General features: G+C 35.5%; 1 long non-coding RNA gene across 1 annotated transcript in view; it reads right to left on the bottom strand.

Annotated features, from left to right (window-relative positions):
• LOC128809170 (uncharacterized) overlaps positions 1-14992 on the bottom strand; it is a 393346-nt gene that overhangs the window by 190580 nt on the left and 187774 nt on the right. The window contains exon 2 of the long non-coding RNA XR_008437641.1: positions 1819-1905. This is a non-coding gene — a long non-coding RNA (uncharacterized LOC128809170). The remainder of the gene's footprint in view (positions 1-1818; positions 1906-14992) is intronic.

Below are 14992 nucleotides of genomic sequence, written 5' to 3'. Positions count from 1 at the left end.
GCTTTTGCTAACCTTTTACAACAACAGGGACTAGAAGTCTTCCAAAAAGCAGACAGAAGAACCAAGCATTGTAAAATTGTAAGTGCAGTAATAGCAGAAAATGTAAATGATGGGGGGGTCACACAGAAAGTTGAGGCTTCCTGATCAGCTACAGGCAACAGCTACAGTCATTTTAGGCCAACTGCAACCTAACTTTTAGTCTGCACAATAAAGTGGTACAAAGACATTAAATGTTTTATTTCAAATTGATGGCTTCTATCACAAAATCTAATGAGCATATCAAATAAAAATATTCATCTTCCCAACATAATGATGAAAATTCTATTTTTTTCCCTAACAATGAAAACCTTGATCTTAAATCATCTGATGACACTGAAAGTATTTATGAATCAGAAAAAAAAACCTATCTAGATGTTGATAAAGGGATGCCCACTGATTTTATTTTTCTATCAGTCTAATCCTCCAGGAAGCTACAAACATCTGTGACAACTGCTCAGCTAAAACAAGAATGTTGACAGCACATCTTCAACTTTTTTGTCCAGAGGACCCATTTTGCAGCTTCTTTTTGTCATTCTTTCAGCAGAGAGCACAGACACACTGCAGTTTCCATTGCATAGCTTTTACATCCCAATTTGAGAATCTTCACCTACAGTTGAACAGATTCAAACCACTCTTTCCTTCAATTGATAATTTGTTTGCAAAAATACCATCTTATATTAAGTAATTTACTTTTAGAGTTGTTGAAAAGTTCACCTGAACAAAGACAAGTTGGCTGGCTGTGTGTCAATCCTCACATTTAAGTTCTGACTAGTCACTAGATACGGCACATCACCCCAGCCAGTGACATCTCTTCTACTCGTGGACTGAAGCATTTCTAAAAACAGTGACAGAAATCATACTGAAAACACTAAAAACCAGGATGCTCAAAATCCTCTTTCTGTGCAAGTGCATGACTATTTGGTTGACAGCTATTCAGTCTCCCAACACTGGAGCCCATGAATTGTCCCCACAACTGTCTATGCACAGAAAAGACTAAGACAACGCCTTGAACAAAGCTGGATCAATTAGCCTTTCAAAAGGCAAGCGAATAACAGGGATCCAACATGAACCTCAAGAACTGTGCCTTTATCAGGCAGGAAATGCTTATGACAATAAAATCAACATCAACAGAAGAAAAGTTAAAACTGTTCTTCCACTAGCAATACCAGAAACCATGCTGCTACTGAGCAGCGACATTGCTCCACACACATTGCCCTGGGAAAGAGCAAACGGCCTTCTTAGCCTCCCTTTCTGTACTAGTGCATTAAGTCAGAGAAGGCCATTAATACTACTTAGCATCTCCTCCAAACTGAAAATTTTAATCAGATTTTACACTTCTGTCACCTACTGTATAGTTGTGTTTTTGCAGTTCCTACCAGAAAAGGTCACAATATTGCTATTTTGGGGGGAAGTTAATGAATAACGGCATTTATCTACTGCCAGATCATTTTGCTGACCAGGTAGGCCCCGTATAATTTTTTTTAGAGCTTTGCTTAACAATTACAATGGATTCTAACTTGTGCTGCTATGAACCTTCCTATATGAAGCTTACAAATAATTAGTAGAGCCTGATGAATATTAATGGACAAAGTAAAACAAGGGGACAAAACTATCTTCCGAAAGGTATTACTTCAGACAATCTGCCACTGTACCTTAGCTGCTGCTGTGATTAAAAAAATACATGAAGAAACATCTCTAACCAAAGGTTTCTTTGCTAAAATCAAATAATCACTACCTAAATTGAAGACATAGTCAGGGTTACAGGAAACTTTCACTTACATGTTATTCAGAAGACCCAGAATTTCAGTCTGTTTTCTTTCTGAATCAATAAATAGTCATGATTTTTTGCAGTAAAGGAATTCATTTCTGAAAGACAAAAACAAAAAATAAAAAATAAAAGTGAGGTTAAATTATTCACAGTTTTTTTAGTAGCCAAACTGTGATAATACATGAAAATACATTACCGCAGCTGGGAAATTTACAGGAATGTGCTGCAATTTCATTAAATAAACTGTATAATTAAATCTTTATTTGTAAGGGTAAGCATACTATTAATATTTTATAATACTCAAAGTATGTTTAATGTATAGATTCGTGTTTTTTGAGCTGCAGGGAATTTAGTATTTCTGTTTTATTTTGTACCACCAGGAACAAAGGTTTTATTTTCAGGAAGCAAGTATTCTCAATTTCTACCAAAAATGCCTTTCACAAATAGTCTAACAGACAATGGACTCGTGTCCAAAAAAACCCTAACATTTTTCTTATGTAAAAAAATATCAGATTTTCCTTGAATATTAATGGGAAAAGGATCTGAAGAAAATCCTGCATATTATATCCCAGAGTACCTTCCTTTATCCCTTTTCAATACGTATTAATGAGAACACGTGAAGAAAAGAAACAGGTAGGCTGAATAACAGACTCTTGCAGTAAAATCGATTTAACAGTCGAATAGGATGGCAAGAAAATGAAGACTACACTATACATAAATACATGGGAATATATACTCTACATACAGTTCATTTCTACTGCTCTGACAGAAGTTTAAGAGGGCATAACTTTCCCTCTAGTAGGAAATTATACTGATTTAAAAAATTTTGCCTTATAGTCCAGTAAACAAACACTAGTTAGCAAGTCTCGTTTCTTATCCTAAAATAACAAAACATTATAAAATTTCCATCAGTGTTGTGGAACTTGCTGTCAACAAGGAATTTCAAGCATTTTTGATAAGTGAATGTATTCCTTCAGATTCCTGAATATTTTTAACTGAATAACTAAATTATTAGGTTTTTTCCCTTACTGTTTTTGTGACCCCTGTGAACCAGTACTTAGCCATCCTACAGATGAGGACACTAAACAATAAGGAAAAAATTACTTAGAAGCTTTTAGTAATTTTTAACCTTTCAAGACTGAGAGAAATTACTAAGGGTAATATTTGCAGTGAGAGAATATGTTAGGTTATGTGAACTAAGTCCACTCACCATGTAAAGCTTCATCATATTCTTACAAACATGTGATGGCATGCAGATGCTCATGGAATGAGTGCTGGTAGCATGATACAGCTTTCCAGCTTTGTCAGCATTTTACAGAACAGTAATTCTGACATCCTGCATTTATCTAGCCATAAAGAAATACAGACTGGCTACAAGCAACTTGATTCAGTGGAAGTTGTCCCTGCCCACAACAGATGGGTTGAACCAGATGACCTCTAAAAGGGCCCTTCTGACTCAACCTATTCTATGATTCCTGTATTCCCAATAGCCCCTTGCCAGGTTTGACAACTTCAAAAGTTATGTATGGGTTCACAGAGAGTAAACAAATGCATGGAACATGGTAAAATTATCTTTCCATGTAAAACTTCGGTATATGTAGCCTTTCCCTCATCAAACTTTTTACAAGAAAAAATTTCAAAAGATTCATTCACGTGCAGCTCACCTGCTTTGACTCTCATAGAAATGTCTCCAGAGGACCAACTAAAAGATAATTTATTCCTGCTTAAGAATGCAGCAGTTCAGTGCAGCCTCTCTGCCTTGGATAATGTAGTGAAGCTTCGTTTCACATCCATGTGTGTGGCCACATAAAATTAGGGCCACATAAAATCCACCTAAGAGTATAAGTGTGATTAGGGCCCGCAGTGACCACATAGAAATATCTAGCCCCTGGTACCATCTGCTTATTGTGAATATACAGAGTATGGAAGAAAAGATCATTAGAGTAAAAATATTAGAAATTTGAGTGAGAAAAAATTGAAATTAAACCAGAGAAATATAAAATTTTGGGGGAAAAAAAAATCAATTTACTGACATTTAAGAAGTCATTGGTATGGCACATTACAGAAGATAATTCAGGGAAGAGGAAGATTATAATGGTTTTATGAGGAAATAAAAATATGAAGTCTTCTAAAATAGTTTGTCTCACAGTCCATTCTCAAGTAGTGACCAAAATTATTGCTATTAAACATGAAGAGCTGAAACCAATTATCTTCTCATGCAAAAACACTTTATGCTTTAATAATCACTACTGAAAGTTGAACTCTGTGAGTTTAGGGGGAAAAAGCAGTAAGAGAAGAAAGGGAATTAAGGTAAGATACTCTAAATATGAAACCACATTTAATCAGCATGATGCAATATTTATGTAATTATAAAATTTTACACAAACATTAGTCAATGGTATTATAATTAGTGCTGTCTACACCGCAGAGGGTCTTGAGCTTGAAACATTGTAGCTAAGAGATTGATAATGATTAAACACAGCAAGTTGAAAGACAGCAAAATGTGTAAGATATTTTCAACATCCACACCCCCAGAGCAGTGTCACTCTTACTTTTATTTATTAAAATTCTCCAAATGTGGGACTTCAGAAGATTTCAACTAATAAACTAGCACGTACACTAATCTACAGCAATAGAATCAAGAATGTTCAGGCAGCCTTCTGCCTACTTGCCCTCTAGTTACTTCAAGAAACTGTTGGCAGAGAACATCCATGGCAGTATTTTTCCATTGTTCTGTTATCCTTAATATTGTATTCCCAATGTTTAAGACTAGAAAATAAAAAACACGAGTTCTTGTCTCAGCTGCAGTGACAATGAAAACAACTGCTCTCACTCTTCAGTGTAAAAACCCACACTACAAACCTTGGGTAATTTCTCTGGCTTTTGTTTCCTACTATCACATTTTTTTGTATTTATCAAAACTTCTCCAGTACCCAGATATAAACAAAATGCCCCATCCACAGCTAAGTGGAAATATTACCATATCATACATACCTTTCTATTGTATTTGTACTTCTTTTTATTTTAACTTGCCAGTTTAGCAGCAGGGTAATGTGTTAAATGTAATTTATAGTCCTCTAAAAGCCCCAGCTAGGTGCAATGCTGACTCTTTTCAATTTGTCTGTACTGCAAGTTCTCCAACACTACCAGTTTTTAGTTTCTCAGCTACTTCCAGGATATCAAAATACAATAAATAAACAACATATATTTATCTGTGTTAACTCAGTTTCAATTATTCTTGCCTGTATTTTAAGTCATTATTAAAAATAGGCTTTTAATTAACCCTTTTTCATGATAATTCACTGAATAACTCATCTTCTTTTCTTCATCTTCCTTTTATAAATTCTTATAACCCTTTTTGTAGTTATAAGCCACATTTTGACCCAGCCTCTCCAAATTTATCCTTAAACAGACACTTCTTCTCCACATAACCACATCTCTATGTTGCTTTTCTACCATACTTTTTTGGTTTGGTTTTGGTTTTTTTTTTTTTTTTTTTGAGGGGACGGTTTGCAATAAAGGCAACCCAAAGCACTATCATGCAAGGTAAATTAAGTTTTCTAGATGACAGAAAGAGCAGCAGAGGTGACACAAGGCCAGCCAATTAGCCCACAACAAAATGTGTTCAGTGCTAGTCAGTCCCTTTAAATTAACTTAGAGGAGCATAAGGTAATAGTGTAGAGGGGACTAAAACAATGCTTATAATGAGTGAAATAGGGAGAAAATGTAACAACAGAGCTTTTTTTTTTGCTGAAAAGAAAAAAAAAAAAACTGAATTGTGCCAAATTTCAGTAGTGTTGGGTAAACAGAAGGGCCAATTAAGGACTTCGCTTCAGGTTCAATTTTCGTAGTGAAAATGGGTTAGCATGCCTGAAGCTTATGAAACATCGCTCTTACATTTCAAAGTATTTCTTTCCCTTAAAAATATTACAACGCAAACAGCAGTGTCATGGACGACTTTTCAATCAAAATCTCTCTGAGAATTCAGAACATAACTGGCTAAGAGCCAACACAAGTGCAGTACAAAACAATTCAAGCTAGCACTGGTGTTACTAAAACAGAAATTCCAAAGGTTATGCAGCTACACTGAATTAACTGGAAGAGCTCAGGTTTTGGTCAGTATTTCTGCGGTTCAAAAGCTAAGCAGCAGATAATGTAACTACTGCAGGAGAGCTTGGGTAGTTTTATGCTTTATCCATAAGGAAAAGTGATAGCTTCAAACTATCTTTCTAAGGCACTGGTTCCATACAGAGCCATTAAGGTACAGTAGTGCCTACAATCCACAAGCTTCTCTCCTTACAGCTTTGTTTGTTTGTTTTACAACTGTGACACAAGGAACAATCAGTGAAAGCTGCTCATAGGAAGTGAATTGAGTAGCACTTTGAGCTTCCAGGAGTCATACAGAGCTTGTCAGAAATCAGCCAACTTATTGCAAGTGCTGTCTGTGGCTGCAGGAACCTTCATGACATCAGGCGGTGCCACTTTGGGGTTTAACAGTTACACTACATCTCACAACTAAATTACAAAGACTTTGGAATTTTTCTTTTGCAACACCACTAGAGAGACTTACTCTTTCCTAGTACACTCTCTTGCCCTATTTCCTTCATCCTAATAAATGCATTAAACAATGCCAAGACCTGCCCAGACATGACATTATTGCAACCAACCTATTTTCACAATTTATTAACATTATGAAAAAACGCAGAATCTTTTCAGAAGCCCAAATAGTGCTGTTGCCTCCCACGAAGAGGGAAGAAATAAATATGTTGTAGGTATTAGATTAGCTAGTCTTTCCTCTGTTTTAACCAAATGCTTTACAATTCTATTTTGATCATTATTCCTGTATTTCCCATATAGTTCAGGGACAAATCTCTGGAGGAAAAAGGAAGACACAGAAAGCAAATTCTATTTCATTTCTAGCAGTCTGTGTGTTACTAGGGGAAAAAGAACACAGAATCGGGCAGGGTATTTGTAAATCCTAGTTACCCACAGAGCTGAGCTGTTTGAAATCAATAGATTTTTATGGTATCCTGATAAGGGACACTCAAACTTTACAGGTTAACATATCCAAGATTCACTTGATTTCCCATACCTCTCTCATGAACTTTGCCATGTTATTTCATCTTCAAATTTAGCAAAGGAGAAGTGAAAGATTCTTGAGATTACTGATGGAGCATAGGTACATGGCTCAGAAAAAACAAGGTCAGTGCACAAGTTTAAGCAGGCTTTCCTAGCTTTCAGGCCTGAAATTGAAGCTCTTCATATAAAGAAACGAATGTCAGTGCGGTTGCTGTATTTCTACACTCTCAAAAACGAGCAGAAAGGGAACCATATCAGTTAAAACAGACCTGAGAAAACAATTAATGTTACATTTCAATTCTGAGACCATCTCATAATTAAAACGTAATATGTTACTTAACCTTCTTTATTGTGCTAATAAAGATGTAACCCAGTTATTGGCAATTTCTTTACATTTTGTGAATGTAGCAAAGTGTTTTTTTCCAACAGGTGTCCAAACATGGATTGCCTGCTTAAAATCTAAACACTTGCATGAAACTACAAACATCATCAAAACAGTAGGCAACCTAAAAGCAGTCCAGACAATGCCATGGGAACCCTATGTCATTCACATGATTTTGAAGGAGTATTTAAAAACCAGAAACATAATGCAAGAACTTCAATAAAATAATAATAAACTGTAAGTCATAATAAAATGAGAAATCATAAGTGGACAGCAGGCGATAACACCAACTTTTTATCAGACCTCATGGGGTGGTGTTTCCCATGTAACTACAGTTAAACACATGGATAAGAAAAATAGAGAATATTTTCAAAAGCTCCTGCCAGTTGTTGAGAAAGATGCTTGTCGAAATCATATCTAAAAGGCTATAATGTTCATGAAAGCAATTAGCAAATGGTAATTAAGTTCTCTTATATAGTATTTGCAACCATTTGACTTATTTATACTCATGCCCCTACCTGTACATATGAAAATTTGTCATAACAGAATATATACATTTGCTAAAGTTAAAATCTATCCTAAGATAACAATTGAAATTTTACTTATAATCACTGCTTTTAAACAGAATTAAAACCTTAATGTTCTATTCAGAATAGAAATAGTCTTATGAATAGGCATAAGAGCTTTCTGTATCAGTTAAGTAAAGAGAACCAAAAGCACAATGTTGTACTGAAATAGGAATCCTAGGTGGCTTCCCAAGGCAGAGGGATTACATAGGAAAATAAATGATTTCTGAAAATTGTCCTATACATTTTCAGACTTTGATTTTCCCTCATTTAAATATTCCCTTTATCTTATTATTTACATTGGTATTGTTCAAATTATACTTCATTTTTGAGGGTGTTTTAGATCAGGAAAGAAACTAGTCACTATGAATAAATCCAAAAGCAAATATTAGAATATATTCTGAAGTAAACTGAAAATCACATGGAAAATATATAAAGAATTTAAGTGATACCAACCCACCTCCTTTAACACATAATTCAAAATTTTCAGTGGCACTGATTAGCTGTATAACCTTTCAATAGAATAATAAAACTATGGAGCTAATTGAAACTAATCAAAATTTAACAAGTGTCAGCCATGAGCTTGAAAGTATTTGTGAATTATCTATAGATGAACTTTAGGAACATGAAATAAAAAATTCAAATTAACAATATTATTATTAAGCAATTATCAACTTGTTAATCAAAAAACAGTTCACAATTTTGACCACCAATTTAAAAAAGAGCTAATTATTCATCTGTAGTTTCAGAAAACTACATTGCTGTATTACCAGTGGATTCATTACAAAGCACTGCATAAAACCTTGTAAGACCATGTAAGCAGAATCCTGACTAATCCAGTCCAACAGCCAAACAAATAAAGCCAATAATATAACACTTATCACCATACTTTTGCCCTCATCTTTTAATTTGGAGTTTAAGCAAGAATCAGTTTATTGCTAACTGAAGTCACAACAGCTGGAGAGTACCCTACACTGAAAGTCTCTGAAAAAGGGTCTGTAAGGAAAGTTTGAAAGATGACCAGAAGAAAGGAAAATTAATGCAAGCTAGAGATCATTCCAAGTGCTAAAAGAAGCAGGAGAGAAGGCATAGAGATGAAAGTGAAAGAAATGAAGGAAGGAAATTATGTATAAAATTGAATGAATATCACTTTTTAAACCCAGTAAGCAGCTGAACACACACAACTGCCTGCTTACTTTTCGACCTGCTGTGTGAGAAAAATTGCAATGCTAAAACTGAAAAGTCATATGTTGTAATAGATTAATATGACAAAAAAAAAAAAAAAAAAAGGTAGATACCTTTTCCACCCCCTTAAAAATTAACTCAAGGAAATCCAACTTATTTTAAAAAATCAGACTAAACTCATTGCTCACCACCAGCTGACCAGTGTTCAGCCAATTCCTAAGCAAGAGCAGTACCTGCTGTTTTCTCCCCCTCACTGTTTCATTGCTGAGCCTGACACATTATGGTCTGTAATATCCCTTTGGATGGTTGGGGCTCAACTGTCCTGGCTGTGTCCCCTCCCAGTTCCTTGTGCAGCCCCAGCCTGCTCACTGCTGGGCAGTGGGGGATGAAGAGCAAGTCCTGATTTTCTGTAAGCACTGCTCAGCAATAACAAAAACATCCTTGTGTTATCAACACTGTTTTCAGCCCAAATCCACACAAGATACTCCAAAGAAAATTAATGCTATTCCTCCAAAATGGGTACAAAAGCTTCAGAGGGTAAGACCTAAAAGACCTCAGCACTGAAACAAAAAGTTAAGAATTGCAAAGGACTCTGAAGGTGAGCTTCAGATTGTGTAAGGCTAGAGATCAGAGGGGATTTGAGACAGATATGTGAGGTGAATTTAGTAAAACAATAAGGGGAGTGATTTCGGTATATACCCTGGAGAGATCTACTGGTTATGAAGGGAATTAGCTGGCAATACACTAGGAGAATATCAATTAATATCATTATTTTTATAGAATGCAGGCAGTATTTCAGGAAGATGCCTCGCTGTTTGTTTTGATTTCTGTCCATAATTCTTGCATATCAAACAGTCTTTTTGCAAATCTTTCAGATTCACTTAGAAGTGCTCCCACCCTTCCCTCCTGCTCTACTACCAAGTCATAATGGCCATTCCCTTTTTGTATTATTTTTCTGAGTCATGATCTCATGCTGAATTAACATAGTCAATCCACCATCTTACTTTATTTAAGATGTTAAAGTAGTTTTAGGAATATACCTATGTAAAATTATAGAGAATTCTATATAAAATGACATTTTCCCAGGTTTGAAATCTCATTCTATTTGAACCAGGTTGCTCTCGGTGCAGAAGTATAGGCCTTTAGTACAAGATCTGCTTACAGATAAATTCAACTCTTTTCTGCATTTATACTTTCCAAGAAGTAACATATCATATCAAAGGAATTTAATAACCATTACTTCACGTTTTTGTTCTCCATTGCTTATATCAACAAATCCTGGCCAGCTTTCTCTTTTCTGCTTAAAAATTCCTATGAAAATATTTATTAACTCTGGTCTCACATCTAGGATTACGAATTTTCAGGCCAGCTTCCCCAGACACAGAAAACACCTGAAGGTAAGGATAAGAGATAAAAAGACTGTGTTATTAGTAAGGGAGAATCTTGCTCCTGGTTCTCAGTTCCCAGGCAACATTCATCTCAAGATGAGACCTTGAAGTGATAGAAACAGAGACACAGAAAACTATTTCACATCAATACTTAAGATATAAGATTCACTTATGTTCTATTTTCCTGTGTCCTTTGAAGGAGCTGAGAAAAACTTTCAGACAAATAAGATACTTTTAAAATACTTATAATAGGCATATTTTAAAAGGGGAAAATGAGATATACATTCCAGGGTGATAATGATGGTGATTAAATGAAAGAACTACTTAAAGGAAGGATTCAAATAATGCTGATCACTAAAGCAGGAAAATAGAAATGAACTGGTATTTTTTAATAATTAGTTTAAAATTAAAGAAACACTTATATCAGAAGTTTTTATGTTTATTAGTGCTGATTAATTTCTTATGGTGGGTTAAGAAGGGAACCCTGAAAAGTAAATTTGACATACTGAAAATTAAGGGAAAAAATAAATCAGTGAAACAGAGCTCTGATTTCCCCACACCCACTGCATTCTATCCTGAATATCTGAAAGATGAAAGAGGCCTTAAGAATACTTTAAGGAAATAATTGTATTTCCTCAACATATATCAGTTTCTCTACCCTATTTCTTTTCCTTCTCACTGCCTGAAGGGGACAGACTAGAGCAACACAAGGAAAAATAATAGGAATTCCCAGCATATTTTGAGACTGTATATTAGCATCAGTTGTGTTTTCCCAGGAGTCAGGCATTGAACCAGTTCAGGTTTGAATATTGCTTTCTTACAATGACAGTTGTTATGATGACAGTAGCAAATGTCAGGTCATGAATCTACTAACAAGGCAATAATTGTTGCACAAAGACTCAGACAAATGTTCTAAACTCTGTGCAGCTTTAAGGTTATGGTATGCTGGTAATTCTTAGTGTCAGCACTGGAAGGGCATGAATTGTCTGTTCTTAGGAATAGTTTTACAGTGACTAACCTGTATTCCTGACAGTAGCAACTCACAAAAGAAAACTAATTTCCTGAGCCTTGCTCAGTCAAACTCCTTGAGTAGGAATAATCAGTAAGAAGACCTTGATCAGCCGCATCCTGATTCAAAGCTCAGGTACCATGGCACAGCACAAAGTCTCTAAACACATCATGCACACTAGAGCTGCAAATGTGCAGAAACCACTCGGTAAGTACAACATGTACTCAACATGTCAATCACAGCACTTTCATGCCCTAACTCATCCTTGGAGTTAGTCTTTTAAAAGCTTACCCAGAAGACCAATGCTCTAGTCTTGTCTCTACCTGGTCATTACAAACACACTCTCTCTTCCAGTATGAAACCTGACTGGTTTAGGTACTGATAACAGCCAGAAAGATGTGCATGGCTGCCAGCTGCTGTATGGTCCCAAGCAGGCCAGCTGCACTCTTGATCAGGATACTGTCAGTTCTATTCTTACAAACTTTGCTGGGGCAAAGCTGCAAACCCAACTGAGATAAACCATCAGCTCCTGTGTCTCTGGTTTGGAAAGGCCAGTCTTTTGCTTAATTCTCCCTATTTATGTTTGATTTAATCTTTGCATATATTTTACTGCCATCTCATTCTGTTGGTTTCCTATATTCATGTTTATAAGTTTATATTTACTTCTTATTTAAGTAGATTATAGATAGAATATATGACTCACACAGAAAAAATACATTACATAACAACTACCGCAAGTTTCCAGCATTGTTAATTTTTAAATTTTTACAATACTGGAGTCATCTGATCTGAGTACATGTCAGGGCACCTTCATGGTCAGATTATTGCTAAGAATACTTTGTCACAGAATGTATTTCTGTTGAAGGAAAGCACAGAAGTTCAGGATCTCATTTATTCCTTCAAACACAAAATATAAATTTTACAGCTACATACTCAGACCTGAAAACAGTGAAGCATGATAAAAAGCTCCTTCCTAAAGACATAGAACTTGCACCTTCAGGCAAGCACACAGAAAACTGAAGAATGCTTCCTCAAACTAGCAAAGACTACATTGAGCAGGCATTTAAATATAGCAGTGATCAGAGGAGCATAACTTCCTTTTCTCCTCCTGCCTGACACGTGACTTATTTCAGCAACAGAAAGCATAAAGCACTGAGAAGAAAACCATCTCCACAACAGACTGTAGAAGATTGCCACTACATGTTTTGGAAGCAAATAAGAGAAAAACAATGTGCCCATGCTTTCAATAGAATGTGTTTATTTTCTCACACTAAGAATCATGATATGAAGAGAGACCATAAATTTCTAAAAATAGGTCCTTGTAAAGTTATAATAGAAGCTTGTGGCAAGTATCAAAGAATTTAACAAGAGACTGAGAATTTCATGTTTCAAGACTGATCTAATATTTAATTTTTAAGGGCAAGGCAGACAAGCTAAGATCTCTGGGAAAGGGCAAATCATTAACAGCTGTTCCTGAATGTTAGTTTCAAGAACCTTTACCTGACACCTTTCAAAGCTCTGATGGATGCTGTACTGAATAAATGACCAGGCAATACTCTAAAGAATCAATTTGGGGCAGCATAAATATGCATTAGTCAAAACAAACAAAAAAAAATGTGATTTGCTAGATAAATATTAAAAACAATTGCAACTTTATATCAGAGTACCTCATTCACCAGGATTTCAATTTAAATCATCATAATAAACTCCTTAAGCAGAATCAAAACCAAAACACCAAAGAGCAAAAATATTCCACATTCTCTTTAGTCAATACAACTGGGCACAGAAGCAGCAAATAGAGATGTTTCATTTTAGGAGGGATTATTTACATGTGGCAGCACAGCATGTGAAAAAATGGATGGGCTGGTTGGCACAGTGGGGAGGTTATTACTCCTGCAAATTTACTGAAGTTTTCCAGTATCCAGAGACCCCACACATAAGATGACTTACACTGCTGGCCTGAACAGTGCAGCAACAGGTAATTCATTACAGAAGATTAGGACATAGATACACAAGGTCAACAGACTAATTCAACTTCTGTGCTTCTATTTTATTTTGGTCAATGTTGTCTCAAAGAACATGTTTTCTTGTCTGCTGACCAGTGCAGTGTTAGGATAAATATGAAAGTTATGAGAAATTTCAATGTCCTACAACCTGATAACTCTCAACATTGCTAAGATTGTTCTTGAGTCTGCCTAAATTCATCATTTTTTAATTTATTTCCACAAAATACATCATCTGCGGTTTTACGGGAAGCTAATAACACTAGCCTGTTAGAAGGTCAGGAAAAAAGATTCCTTCAGTTTAATTTTATATGTCCTAGAAACAGTTTCTTAGCCAGGCTACAATGCTGATGGGAACCGGCAATTTTCAGAAAGATGAATTTTCACTTTGCAGCTCTCTGTGAAACACCTTTTAATGTAAAGATTAATTGGAGCAGAAATAGCTCATTTTATCTCATGCCAAAACTATTTTGCCAGAGAATTTGAAAGAATGCCCCCCCCTCCCCAAAATGCATATAATTCAGACTTAACATAGTGGTATGGGAACAGTATTATAAAGAACATTTCTGAACATGCCACAGCGCTAAGGGAATTCATAAAAAGGATTTAAAAAAGGGAAAAAATTGAGGGTTTCCCTGAATGTAAAAAGGGGGGAAGAGGCACAATATGAGAAGCAGGAGAGGAAATGTTTCCAGGATGTTGGTAAATTTTGATGCTTTGAAGATGTCTTAAATGATGAAGACATGAATATGTGGCATACAGAGAGTCAGAGAGGTGAATATCTGGCCTTGGGTCAGCAAAGAAGAGCAGACAATCACTGCTGACAAAAAAATCTTAGTACAAAAACAGAGAAAAACTCAGTAACTGTGGTGTTTGTCATACAATGCAAAAGAAGCTTAATCCAAGAAAGAGAGCAGTAACTGCTGAAAATTGTTTTATTTCTTATGTACTGAAGAGTGATTATGTCACCTCCAGATTGCACACAAAATGCTTAATCTCTACAGTCTAAACACTTATCTTCCATAACACAGCACAGGTCCACATTATACAGTTCAAGGTAATAAATATCCAGAGGAAAAATTTCTTCTTATTTTCCTATAATTAACATGGATATCTTTTATTTTTTTTTAAACCTTAGAAGTTAAGCAAAAATTGCTCATGAAATTACAGAACACAAGCTGCTCAAAATGTATGACAGTTTCTGAGCAGGGGAGAAAAAGCAGTTCAAGAAAGATTCAAACAGCACACTGTATATCCTGTATCTGTGGAACACAGTAACAGTTATTTTTCAGCAAAGAGGTACATTTATTTAAAAATTACAGTTGTGTCACTGTACTGCATTTTCACTCACTTGATATAAGCAGCTCAGCAGATCTACTCTGCATCTTTCCTATCTTTCCTGCATTCTAGGTAACTACAACAGTGCAGCTGAACAAAAAAAAAATCCTTTATTAACCATTTTTCAGTGCAGATTTAAGACAGGCTGAGTTGTTTCACTAGCATGACCATGGTTATATTACCCCAAGTCATACCACATGTATGGAGGAAGGAAATAAATTCTAGCAGAGACTTT

Source organism: Vidua macroura, chromosome 6, assembly GCF_024509145.1.
Source record: "Vidua macroura isolate BioBank_ID:100142 chromosome 6, ASM2450914v1, whole genome shotgun sequence".
Lineage (NCBI taxonomy): Eukaryota > Metazoa > Chordata > Aves > Passeriformes > Viduidae > Vidua > Vidua macroura.
Note: the sequence above shows the minus strand (reverse complement) of the source record. Positions and strands in the feature narration are given on the sequence as shown.